Raw genomic sequence first — 13838 nt, forward strand, 5'->3', positions numbered from 1 at the left:
CACAGCGGTCCCATAGGACCAGCCAAGAGAGTCCTTGGCTTCGTGCAGGGTAGAAATCAAACAGGAACCAGAGGAGGTGAAAGCAGAGTTTATTGAATGGGGTGAGTGACAGAGAATAACAGATGGAGTGTCTGTGAGACTTGGAAAGGAAAAGAGAATAAGTTTCGTTGTTGCTTGGAGTTAGGGGTTTATATTGGAAGGGGATCTAGAGTACATGTTCCTAATCCAAGGTAGGGGTCCGATCAAAGGTGAGTGTCAGGTGAACCATTGGTGTTATTTCATAAATCTGCAAAGGTAGGGGTTATAGATGCCAGCATCAGCTGAGGTTTGTTTGAAGTTAACATCCTGGAACATGTTTGGAATCTGGCTCTTCTTAAATGTTATCAGGTGTTTGGGGCCTAGGACAAAACTCAGAGAATGAGTACCTTTTTTGCTTTCCCCTTGAAGTAAGAACATAGCTTCTTTGGCTTATTCAGAAATGAGATCTAGCAGAAAAACTGCAAAGATGGAATCTTTCCAAAATGGAGTCCCTTCAGCTTCCCTATATTAACATGTACACAGAGAAAATCTTCACCCTCTAGATCCTTATAGAGAGCCACAGTATGATTCATCCATTCATTCATTTCAAAAATGTTTTTAAGTGACAACTATCTGTCATGCACTGTTTTTAGATGTTGGGGTTATGACAGAGAACAAAAGCAGGAAATTCCTGCTCTCATGAAGTTCATATTCACATTCTCTTGCAAGGCAAAAGATGATAAATAAGTTTTTTAAGGCATATATATCTTATGGTGAGAAGTGCTATGAAGAAAAAATGAAGGCAGATACATGGGAGAGGAGAGAATGGGTGGATGGGAAATTAGTGGTCAGTGAAGACTTCTGTGATGATGCAACAGGTTTTGAAGCCATAGTTGAAAACATGAGGGACTGAGCCATGTGGTTATTTGGACAAATGCTTTCCAGGCCAAAGGGGAAGCAAATACAAAGGCCATGAGGTGGGAGCATGCTTGATGGGTTCTATGAATAGCAAAAAGTCCAGTGCAGTTGGAAGGAAGGAGAGTGAAAGATTTTATTCTTAGTGAGATGGAAAGCAATTTGGAAGGTTTAGGTAAGTAAATGACATTATTTAACTTACGTTTTAAAAGGATTACCTTTTTCCATCCACATCAATGTAAATGGTAAGTATTCATCCTTTCTGATGGCTGAGTAATATTCCATTGTATAATATATACCACATCTTCTTTATGGAACTGGAGGGTATTATGCTGAGTGAAATAAGTTAATCAGAGAAAGACAATTACCATATGGTTTCACTCATATGTGGAATATAACAAAAGGCAGAGGACCATTGGGGAAGGGAGGGAAAACAGAATGGGAAGTCATCGGATAGGAAGAAAAACCATGAGAGACTCTTAATTATAGGAAACAAATTGAGGGTTGCTGGAGGGGAGGTAGGTGGGGAGATTGGGTAATTGGACGATGGGAATTAAGGAGGGCATGTGATGTGATGAGCCCTGGGTGTTATACAAAACTGATAAATTGAACACTATGTCTGAAACTAATGATGTACTATAAGTTGGCTAATTGAATAAAATTTAAAAAGTACAAAAGAAAATAAAAGGATTACCTTGGCTACGGTGTTAAGATTAGACTGTAGAAAATGCATGGAAGCACGGAGATCAATTAGGTTTTATCAAGATAATTCTGACCAGAAGGGATGGTGGTGTAGATTAAGGAGGTAGTAGCAGTAAATGTTGAGAAGAGTGGTTGGATTCTGAATATACTTTGAAAAGAGAGGCAATTAGTGGCAATTGTGGAGTACTAGAGAAAGGGAAGCATCCAGGAGGGATTTTGGTTTGGGATGATAAGTATGAAATGCTGATTAGACATGTGAGTGGACATACAAAGGAGATATATGACTATCCAAGTTTGAAGGTTGGGAGAGAGATCAAAGTAAGAGATATAAATTTGGGAATCATCAATATGTGCATTCTACTTAAGGTATGGGACCAAATGATTAAGTGGTATGAATAATGAGAAGGAAGAGTCCTAAGATTGAGGGCCTATGGCAATTTAACATTTGGAGGAAGTGATCAATTGTTGAACAAGTTGAGAACTAAGAACCGAAGAACCGATCGTTGTATTTGTTAAGTAGAGGTCCTAGTCATTGGTGACATTGACGAGAACACTTGCATTGGAATTGTGTGGATACAGTCCTGATTGGGGTGAGTTCAAGACAGAACAGAGGGAGAGGAAATAGGGATGGCAAGTAGAGAAAATTTGCTTAAGGATTTTTGCTTCAAAAAGAGTGGAGAAATAAGGCAGTGTTTGGCAAGAGGGGGTGGACAAAAGAGAGTTTTCTTTTGAGACAAGAGATGTTACAGCATGTTGTATACTGAAAGGAATAATCCAGTAGAAGGAAAAAAATAATGGAAGAGCCAAAGAGAAGGTCAGACAATGCTCAGAAGAGCTTGCACTGGTGTGCTGCATGAACCTAAGTGGAGGGGAGGTTGGCTTGATTCTCCATGAATGTGCCTGTTCTCTACAGTACCCACAGAAGTGAGCAGAACTGATGGGTGAAACCTTCCTTTTCTGGAGAATGGAAAAGGAGCCTCCTTCCCTCCCTGGTGCTTCAGAGAGGTCTGGCAGCCTGCCAGCTGGCCTACAACTGACCCACAACACTCACAGTCAAGCCTTATTCTCTATCTTTTCCATATTCTGCATCATAAAAGCTGAAGCCAGAGGAGAACATAGGATTGTCCTTATAGGATGAGGCATTGTAAGAAATGGAACAAAGGCAAAATTCTCACAGTCGTCACTGCTTCGCACAGATAATTGCCCTTGTCTCTGTCAAGCGTAATGTAGAACCTTACCTTAGAATAAGCATTATACATCAGTGTCAAGAATGAAATAGTAACTCCACAGTGTGGCTCTGGTGAAAGGGAAGTTTGAGGAGTCTTTTTCCCTGGCATCTCACAGAGATTTTAGACCTCAGGCTATTATTAGTCTGGTAGGAAGAGCACTTGGCAGCTCCTAATAATATGAATGAGTAAGCAGCACTGCCCAAAGAGGCCTTTGCTCTTCAACAAAAGAACACTGAAGTGCTTTCAAGTCTTGTTTACTAGGTTCTGAGTCTTTTGTTGGCTCCTCTCTTGGCAGTGCCCTGGAGTGCCTTGTAAAATCCCATGTGGCGGCAGAGAGCTCCAGGCATGCAGACAACTGTCCCCAGGTGCATTATGATTCACACCTTAATTGGATCCTACTTGCTAGATAAATGCTATAATCAAAAGCTAAATGGAATAAATTAGCTATAAACTCTTGGTGCCTTCTGATTTCTGGGCTACCCCCTGTAGTTTTATGATCACAGGGAGTTTTGTATTTATCCCAAAGTACTAATTTTCCACACCCATGATTTCAGGTTGTAAAGATCAGACTTGATTGTGGCATTATTTCTCCCTTGTTCCTCAAATTCTTTTCCTTTTAGCAATGCAACTCTTTTCAAAAGAAAGATTACTAATATAAAACTAATATAAAACAGGTAAGAGCAAATGAACACGACTTCACAGTTTAATTAATCCTAATTTGGATGGAAATGTATCACTGTTTAAAGAACTTTAGGAGAGAAGAAGCATATCCTGAAACCTCTGTTCTTCATATATGTATGCATGTCTATAATATTTTTATGATTTGAATTCTCTTTTCTACATATTTTTGCACAGTTCTTACATTTGTGCAACAAATAAGAAAGACACACAAGGATTTTCATTTTGAGTCATAGTAGATATGTAGTCAAAAGACCTGGGGTCAAAGTCCCAGGTCTGCCACTTATGGGTTTTGTGACTTTGGTGATTCACCTGATGACTCGAGACCAGGCTCTCTTTAACCACCACCCTAGAAGGTGATGACTTTTGCTCTTGCCCCACTTCTTGATTTTTTTTCTCATGGAGAGAAAAGAGAAGAGATAAAAGAAGTAAGAAAGATAGTAAATGATGATTAAAAGAGAACTAAGTTACACTGTTTGAAAAAAAATATGCAGTGGGAGTGTCGCCTCTCATCTTTCTTCTTCTTCTTCTTCTTTTTTTTTTTTAGAGGGGGAGAGAGTGAGGGGGGGAGGGGCAGAGAGAGACAGAGAGAATCTTAAGCAGGCTCCATGCCCATTCGGAGCCTGACATGGGCCAATGAAGGGCTTCATCTCACCACCCTGAGATCATGACCTGAGCCAAAATCAAGAGTCAGATTCTTAACCGGGTCACTCAGACGTCCTATCATCTTTCTTATTTTTAGGCAGCAGTTCCTCTTTCTTTCCCCGAACCACTCCCTCATCATAGAATAGAAATAAAGTTCTTCGAAGTCATATGTACTGCTGTCAAGTGAATACAAATCTAAAAAGGAAAAAAATGGAGTTTTTAAAGAGGCTTCCCCCCTTACTTTTTCTTAGAGCTTATTTGCCTTAGAAAACTTTTATTTTTGCATTCCTTCTTTGTTCTTTTGATATGCATGTAAATCTTTCTAAAAGCTGAAAAGCCTTTTGCCAGTTTTTCCATCCAAGAATGTCTTTTTCAAGAACCTGGGCACCATCTCTTTGAATGTAAATCTCAAGGAAGAGAAAACCTCAATTTCCCATCTTTATGTGTATTTAACATAGAAGGCTGGCTCTAAATTCTAACTGCCTATCATAGAGATATGAGAACTTTTATTACTCTTTTGGATAAAGGAAATTAGTGACCACTCCAATTAGCATGTGAATTTAAGATGAGTTATGTGTAACAGGGGCTGCTGTCAAGGAAAACTTTAAACTTCAAAGAAAAGTGAGATTGAAAATAAAAAACACTTTACTATTCTGTGTTGCATATGTGTAATAATATGTGTGTGTATTGGTTAATACCAGTAATTCTTCAGTTACAATGCTTTTGTGACTTTCTTGTTTATAGAATGAAGTGTTTTAAAATAATATGAAAGCATTTCTAGAAAATGCTCCTTGATAAGAACTTGATATGCTTATATACATCACAGCACAAATCAATCCCTCTCAATCCAGACCTGGTCATTGAATATTCTCTGTCTCTGAAACCATTAAGTTTTCTGGTGGGGGAATGAGTTGTTATAAATTTAACCTTTGACTTCGAGAGTTTAAAGAAACCACACAAACATCACTGAAACAAATAGAAGCCAATTGGATTGTGCTGACCACACATTACTCAGAACTTAATTAATTAGAGCTAGAGATTGGGAGGATCCCAGGAATCTAACAGGATTCATGGGAAGCTCTCACTGTTTTGGTCAATTTACCTGCTGTTCCTTATCTTCTTGCTCTTTCCGCATTTCTATCACCACAGTGAAAGGAAATAGATTTCCATTTCCATCCTATCAGAGACACATCATCCTTGTATACCTGTTTTCCTTTACATTGCCTCCTCACTGCCTCACCTCCAATTAGAAATATTCTATTCTATTTTTTTTTTTTTTAAGTAGGCTCCACACTGTTTTTTTTTTTTTTAAGTAGGCTCCACACCACACTGGGTGTGGAGCTTGACATGGGGCTTAAACTCACAACCCTGAGATCAAGACCCGAGCTCAAATCAAGAGTTGGTTGCTTAACTGACTGAGATACCCAGGCACCCAGAAATACTCTATTTTAAATAATTAAAGCTTTAACTGCAAATGATACACAGGGCACATGTTTAAAGGAAGCTCATCACTGTTTGGTCAGTTTATCTGCTGTTCCTTATCTTCTCGCTCTTTCCACATTTCCATCACCACAGTGAAAGGAAATAGATTTCCATTTCCGTCCTAAGTATCAGAGACCCATCATCCTATTATACACGTTTTCCTTTACGTCATGGGCATTGCCTCTCTGAGAGGCAGCTGTGAGTCATTGCTGGGCTATTCTGCTTATGACAAATGCTTCCAAGCCTGTGAACATAGGGTAAAAGCAGATACTCCTCCTTTTGGATAGAATTTTAATGTACTCACTCCACATCATTTTTGCTTATGATAATGTGTTGTTTGGAGACTGAATTGTAGCATAATGCTTGAGTTGGCATAGTAAAACTCAGCTAATTTTCTAACCTTGTGCCTCATCCTTGACCGCTGCTTTCTACCAGTTGAGATACGTCACTATAGTTTTCAGTGGGCCAATGACCCATTATGAAAAATAACCTTTTCTCTAGTTATTCTGGATGTAGACAAGCTTAGTTCTGCTATTTTTGAAATTTTTTATTTTTAAAATTCAGTCTACTTAATCATTACTGCAGACTTTTATGTAATTTGCAAAAAAAAAATTAAAACTATTCAGAACACAGATTCTTGTTTTATTTCCAAAGTGAAAATTAGGACAGCAACATCTAGAGAAAAAATTCAAAAATTTTACCTTTTGAACTATGCATCTTAAAAAAAAATCCTTTTCTTTTTCTGAAACTTATCAATTTCTTTATTGTCTCATTAGCAGTGATTGAGACTAGTTTTTTACTCACATTGAATCTTCATGAAACTACATTTCTCCAGATAATATTTTGTAAATATTATTTATGAATCTTATAAGTGAACTATTTATATTGTCTGTGTAAATATTGCATTGCAAGATGTAAATATATGCAGTCTAGCCATAAAAACTTTTAATTTTTAACACTTTTTTTCTAGACTTGTATTCTCAACAGTCATAAGTAAAAGCAGCTTTTGTTGTTGGATACATTATCTTTATTAGGAAATATAAATACAACCTCTTTCCGAATTTTAGAAGACTGATATGTTTTACATACATAAACTCTAGTCATTAATTATATTCCTCTTGAGGAAGAGGAGCACCTCCACCTTCAACATGCCAGAAACTGTGTGACCTCCCACTGCCCAGCTGCAACTCCCTGAAGGAGCAGGAACTTCTCATCTGAGTCAGGCCGCTCCTTACTCTTGGTTTACAGCAAGCTGGGTCACTGTGTTTCTCTGGACCTTCCTGCTTGTCACGTTCCTAGGCAGTCCTGATTCCTCAGGGAAGCATGCCCATTCTGTTGTGCTATGTCTTCCACTTATTACAGCAGAATCGTCTACACAAATCAGCCCCAAATATCTTGGAGGCTGGGATATCTTTCTCTGTCTGCATGAGAACTCCTCCATGGGAATACCATGTGCACTTCAGAATTTTCCACTCCCATAATTTATAGTTTGAGACAAACAGGGGGATTTAAAAGTGTAAATTATAACCTATTTGGCCCTGCTTCAGGAGATTGACTTCTACAAATGATGTCACTCGGGCTTCTGGTCGGATTCAGCCAATGGGAGGCACTGATAGGAGATTGGGAGGGTGGGAGCCAAGAGAGTTTGAGGTAACTTTCCCTCTTCCCCCACCTTGGAGAAAGTTGGTGCATTGGTACATTTCTGCCGATGGTAGCCCCTGTTAGCTTTGTTTCTAAGGTTCTAATTCTCACTGGGTTCTGGTTTTTCCCCTTGACCTGTCAGGCCTGGAATGGTAAAAGATTCCTGCTGTTGCTAGTCCCTGGATACCTCATCTTCCCTTGTTTCCTTAATCCTGTCCATCCTTCTCTAAATAGTCTCTTCATCAGATTCTCTTTTGTTCAACCCTTTGCGTGTATACTGGTTTCCTGCCAGAACCATGGCTGATAATGCATAAGTTGATTTTATTACTTTGAGTATAAGCTCAGGTATTCCAATGTAATTTTAACTGAGAGTTCATCTCCGTAGCACTTGTACTTATGTTAGTAATTGATACTTCGATTTCCCAGGAAAAGAGGGTTGATTGGCAGGGCTGGATTCTGGCATTCCTGGGTCCCTGGCCAAAGTCACATCCTAGTACTGACCAAACATCACCCTTGACTTCCTATGTTTGTTGTTTCTGAACTTTGCACATTTCCTGGTAGGTACCAGTCATTGAGTAAATGTTAAGTAAATTAATGTTTGCATATAGTTTTACATTGTCATGTTCATATTGCATTTGTATTTTTTCATTTGGCATTAGAGCACAATAATATCTTGTTATTAAAGAAAATTTGATAAATATTTAATAGAAATATAACAGTTCCATATACATATTCAGATGGCACAATAGATCAGCCCTCTACATTCTTTTGCCAAAGGGATAAACGCTTGTCTTATCACTCTTGAGGGAAAGAAACTTCCAATTTTCTTTGATAGTTGATTAATTCAGAGACCGAATGGTTCATATACAAATCATGCCATTTCAATTCTATTTTCCAAAATCGATATGCCAGCCTTCCCCATTAAATAGCCAATGCAGGAAGCCACATTGCTAGTATCAAACAAAAAACAAAATAGCCAGTTATTTTAATAGCAAAAAAAATGAGTTTATTTAGGAATAGTAGAGGATTGCAATTCAGGACACGCAAGCAATGGCGAAACCCTAGGCAAGTATGAAGAGACAAAGGGAAGGTGAGCTTTTATTAGGTTTTAGGAGGAAAGTGGGAAGGGTTGTTTTGAACAGAAATTCATTAGAGGAGAAAAAGAGTTCAGGGTTGTGGTGGTTTCTCATTGGTTGCAAGTGGTACTTAGTATGCTGTTGCTGGGGAGAGATCTTCCTTCTTTTTCATGGAATGTGGAAGTTCAGAGTCAGTTTGATAGGAGAGGGAAGGAAGTCAGAGGAAGGATCTAGTCTTGAAGTGGGAAGAGGCCTAATGAAGTGGTGAAGAGTAGGCTTTCAAGGAAGCAAATGCCTCAGTTTATTTTATTTACTTCACAGAGAAAGCAGCCGAAAGAGAAGTACTTGACTTTTATAGTGAATTTAAAATTGTCCTTTTCTTGGCAAGAAATGAAAAATGAGATAGGGAGGGTCAATAGGTCCCAGAAGGGAAGATGTTAATTGACACGTGTGTATCCATCTAGCATCCAGCACTGTGACGTCCATCCTTCCAAGGGAGGGAGGTTTGTGTGTCACCCCATCCTTTCCAGGCTCTCCAGACCCAGCCCAGCCAAGTTGTCTCAAAGCTGCTTTTCCTCCCCAAGCTGTTTCTGAAATGCCATGAGGTCTTGGGAGTGCAGGAACCCATTCCTCAATGCTGTAGGGCCTACATCAATGCAAAATATTATGTGAACAGAGATCACTGTAGTAAGATTTATAGAAAACCCACTCCTTTTTCTGCCTTGGGTGGTAGAGTGTGCCCTTCTTATAAGGTATATATCTATCTCATAATAAGAGTGCCATATTATTAACAAATATAATAGTAATAATTACAATTTTCATAATCATCATTACTATAATCAGGGGTGGCTGATAGCCTCCTGAGATCTATTGAGCACTGCTTCTCAGTCATTAATGCTCACAAAAGTTACCTGGATCTAGTTACAGTGCAGATTCTAATTTAGTACATCTGGATTGTGATCCAAATTGGTGCCAATAATGTTGAGTCCCTGGATCACATTGTAACAAAGATATGAAGAATGAGAACTACGCCACGTTCTTTTCCCAGTAGAAAAAAATAGAGTGTCAATCTCATTAGTTCTTACAACTACCAAGAACCTATTATTTCTGTTCATCAGTTTCTCCGGCAAAAGAAATTTATAGTGAGTATTATGGGATGTGCAGGCTAATTTGTACCAATTTTGCATGGCAACTAAAGAATAAATGGACACGTCAAGCCTGTTTTAGATTCAAAATCAGAAATCACTCATGATTAGTGGTGGAATAATTAAGCTTCTACCATAAATTATGAAAGCTTAAGTTCTAAAGACAACTTTTATCCTGTAGAACTCTTGCAGAAGCAGTCTTCTCTTCAGAGCAGTGGAACAGTAATGAAAAGGTCATTGCAGCCCGTGTGTACTGGAAAGCATCAAGACCATGATACTTTCTAAATGTTTGGGAAATTAGGTCAGTACTTTCAATTTAATTCAACAAGCCCTGCCCTACCAGAGGTCCTGATTGCCAATTAAGATCTAATGCTGATGCTTACTAGCTACTGAGAGTTAGTGATGAAGCTGAAGGTGCACGTAGTGTCATGATATAGATGAAGGACTTCTAAAAACTGAGTGGTTAACACTGTTCTTGCATGCTGATGGGATAGTATCCAATTGCCTTTTAGCGGCTGTGACAAATTTTTCTCCTTCTGATTTTACCTAAGACTTCATTTATGATGCAAATCAGATGATTGTAGAGTTACACAAATAGAATAAATATCAATTAATTTCCTTTTTACTGTTTCATACTTAACTCATGATTACAATACATATATTTGCTGGACAGATGAGTAAATATTGACCTTATTTTAAAGTATCACGGATGACTTCTGCTATAGACTAAATGAATTGTGCCCAGGAAAAACTTCTGCATTATGGAAACAAAAAATAGAGCTGGGATTGGGGGGACAAGGCAGTATTTTTCTGGGTGGCGTGGCCTTGCCCTGGGGATGAACATGTACCGTAAAAGCACCGTTTAGATTATGAATCTTAGGCCAAGTATTAGTGAAACTGAGCTGGTATTAAAAGTAGAGATAGTAAGCTTGGAATGTAGGGGGTAAGGTGTGTATAAAAGTGGTCCCGATGTCTACCAGCAGAATCAAACCTTCTTGGAGGAAAGTTTTTGTAACCCATGTGAAGTAATTAAACAAAAATAAATGATCATTAAGCAAGGAAGAAGGTAACCCATCAAGTGTGGGTGTCAGTAGAAACAACAGACTACAAGACCTATTTATCTACCTATTTATTATGTTATTTATTTATAATAAACTAATAGATAATAAAAGCACATTGTGAATAGTTTTGTGCTAATAAATTTAAACTTAGACAAAACAGATAAACAACTACACAAGTATTTGCAGTTAGCTAACTCAACTGACTCAGAAGTAAAGAGTGAGACAGTATCTTAGAACATTTTCAAAACTCCAAGAGTGAAAAATTTTCCTACAATGAGTTTCCAGCCCCAGCTGGTTTTTAGAGGCCTATTCTAACACACTTTTAAGAAATAGATCTGTAATCTTAAACAAATCCTTCCAGAGAATTGACAAAGAATTCACTAGTTCATTCTGTTATTTGTATCACATTGGTTCCAAAGTAGAAAAGCACAGAACAAAAGAAATTTAAAAAGAAAACAAGCCAATCTTAATCCAGTGAGGTATGAGGAAGATAATATTTCACAGTCAATTTGTATTTATTCTAGAAACGCAAGGGTACTTTAATGTTAACAAAATCTATAAATATTATTCAACACATAAACTAGTTAAAGGAGAAAAATACAATCATCACTTTAGAGCATAAAGGTATATGATAAAAATCAAACACAATTATAATAAAATGATAATAATAACAAACTAGGAATAGTAAAAAATATCCTCAAACTGATAAATGATATTTACCACCAATGAATGAAAGAGCATCATTCTTAAAGGGAAAACACTGAAAGCTTTACTATAGAATCAAAAATACAAGGATGCCTCTACTTACTGCTTCTATTATCATTAAACTGGATGTTTTAGACAGTGTCATATAACATAAAAAGGAACTTAAAATATAAGGATTGAAAAGAAAGAAAATGTATTTTAAAGAGAAGATTATCTACTAAAGAAATCCCCAAATAATCTAAGACATTGTTGGAAATAAGAGAGTATATTATAAAAGAATATACCAAGAATATGCATATAGTAAGATGGCAAGCCTTAAGATCAATACAAACTTTATAAAGAGTACTGTCTAATAATGACAATTTCAGTCATATGGATGGTCCATAGGACATAGCTTCATTTTTTAGGGAGAGCAGTCTCCCTAAGCCAGTTGGAAAGATCATCTTTAAAATCCCAGATTTCTGTAATTTTTTTCCTTCTAACCTCTCATCTTCAGACCAGTGGTGAGGTTCTGGATACCAATGTTTCTTTTGGTTTTCTAGTCTTTACCCACTAATGGGTTCCATCTTTTTTTCCACCTATTGGAACACTTAGAAGAGGGCTCTCTCTTCTAACAAGAGTTGATTTTCATGATGTTATTTTCATAGGAGGCATGTTTTCCCTTCTCAAAATCCCCTTCTTGTGACTGGGAGATCAGTGTTTCCCAACTTTGTGAATTTGTTTCAAAGAAAGTTCACAGATCAGTGACACCTCAGCAGAATATGAGGGCGAACATGTTGAACTGGAAGTCAGGACCAGGGCTAAGTGTGTCACCACTCTTCATCCAATGTGCTAGGGCTCAAAAGACCTGAGTTCTAGATTTGTGGAAAGTCAATTCATCCCATTAATCCTCTGTTTCTTCACCTGTAGAAAAGGTTTGCTTGTCTCATGGAGGTTAGACACAAATAAATTATGTTATAAATGTGATTAAATTTTGTGTACTAAAATTCTGAATGAAATGGAAGTTTTATGGCTTTATGCATGTGCTGTTTGTTGAGTTATTCCTTTAAACTCTTTTCTGTGCAGTGCCATCCACTAGTGAGATAGACATAATCATAGAGAATAAATGTAGCCTGCCTTCACCTACCATGTGATGGAATTAAAAGACTAATTGTCTATAATCCTGAGACACAGATATGCATCATTAAACTCACTTAGAATCTTTTATTTATTAATTTTATTTAAATTCAATTAATTAACATATAGTTTCAGAGGTAGAGTTCAGTGATTCATCAGTCTTATATAACACCCAGTGCTCATTACATCACGTGCCCTCCTTAATGTCAATTACCCAGCTACTCCATCCCCCTGCCCCCTCCCCTCCAGCATCCCTTAGTTTGTTTCCTATAATTAAGAGTCTCTTATGGTTTGTCTCCCTCTCTGAGTTCATCTTCTTTTATTTTTCCCTCCCTTCCCCTATGATCCTCTGTTTTGTTTCTTAAATTCTACATATGAGTGAGATCATGTGACAATTGTCTTTCTCTGATTGACTTATTTCACTTAGCATAATACTCTCTAGTTCCATTCATATTGTTGCAAATAACAAGATTTCATTTTTTTGATGGCCGAGTAGTATTCCGTTTTGTGTGTGTGTGTGTGTGTGTGTGTGCGTGTGTGTGTGTGTGTATGTATACATATATACCACATCTTCTTTATCCATTCATCTGTCAATGAACATCTGGGCTCTTCCATAGTTTGACTTTTGTGGGCATTGCTGCTATAAACATTGGGGTGCAGGTGTCCCTTTGGATCACGACATTTGTATCTTTGGGGTAAATACCTAGTAGTGCAATTGCTGGATTGTAGGGTAGCTCTATTCAACTTTTTGAGGAAACTGCATGCTGTTTTCCAGAGTGGTTGCACCAGCTTGCATTCCCACCAACAGCATAAGAGGGTTCCCTTTTCTCCACATCCTAGTCAACATTTGTCATTTCCTGACTTGTGAATTTTAGCCATTCTGACCAGTGTAAACTCAGAATCTTAATCTCAACTTTGCATCTCAAGGAAATTGTGTTAAGGTTGCCAATAAAATGCTTCTCCCTATTTTACAGATGTGGAAAAGAGTAAAATAATTTGCCTAGAGTTTTGGATATTGACTGTGTAGGAGATGTGTAATCCTGTTTTGGCAAAATTCCTCTTGAGCCTATTTTCTTCAGAGATAAATTGCCTCATTCCCAACTCGTTTTTAAAGCACAATTACTCCCAATAACTGCTTTGACTGCTCTAAAGGTGATCAAGCTAAATTATTCAGTGTTGTGTTTCACCAACAAAAAAAGCAACCAACCAAATAAACAGACAAAAATGCTTGGTTCTCTCTGTATAATGATGAATTTCTACCAGTTTCCATGGAAGGCTTAAAAATACTTTATCACTAACATAGCTATAACTGTCAGTTATTTGACTCTTTTCTTCTTGTGAAGCAGAAAATTTAAATTGCTGAGCAGAACTCTAGCTTTCCAATGTAGACTTTGTTGAACAATTCCTGTTCTCTGGGGAATATAT

The 13838-nt window shown here is 37.6% G+C and overlaps 1 long non-coding RNA gene across 1 annotated transcript in view; it reads left to right on the top strand.

The window, feature by feature from the left end:
- The first annotated feature begins 1038 nt into the window (after nt 1–1038).
- The window catches only part of LOC113919178, a 36949-nt gene continuing 24149 nt past the window's right edge, over nt 1039–13838 (top strand). Inside the window, exon 1 of the long non-coding RNA XR_003518875.1 lies at nt 1039–1108. This is a non-coding gene — a long non-coding RNA (uncharacterized LOC113919178). The remainder of the gene's footprint in view (nt 1109–13838) is intronic.

This window comes from Zalophus californianus, chromosome 3 (assembly GCF_009762305.2).
Source record: "Zalophus californianus isolate mZalCal1 chromosome 3, mZalCal1.pri.v2, whole genome shotgun sequence".
NCBI classification, from domain to species: Eukaryota; Metazoa; Chordata; class Mammalia; order Carnivora; family Otariidae; genus Zalophus; species Zalophus californianus.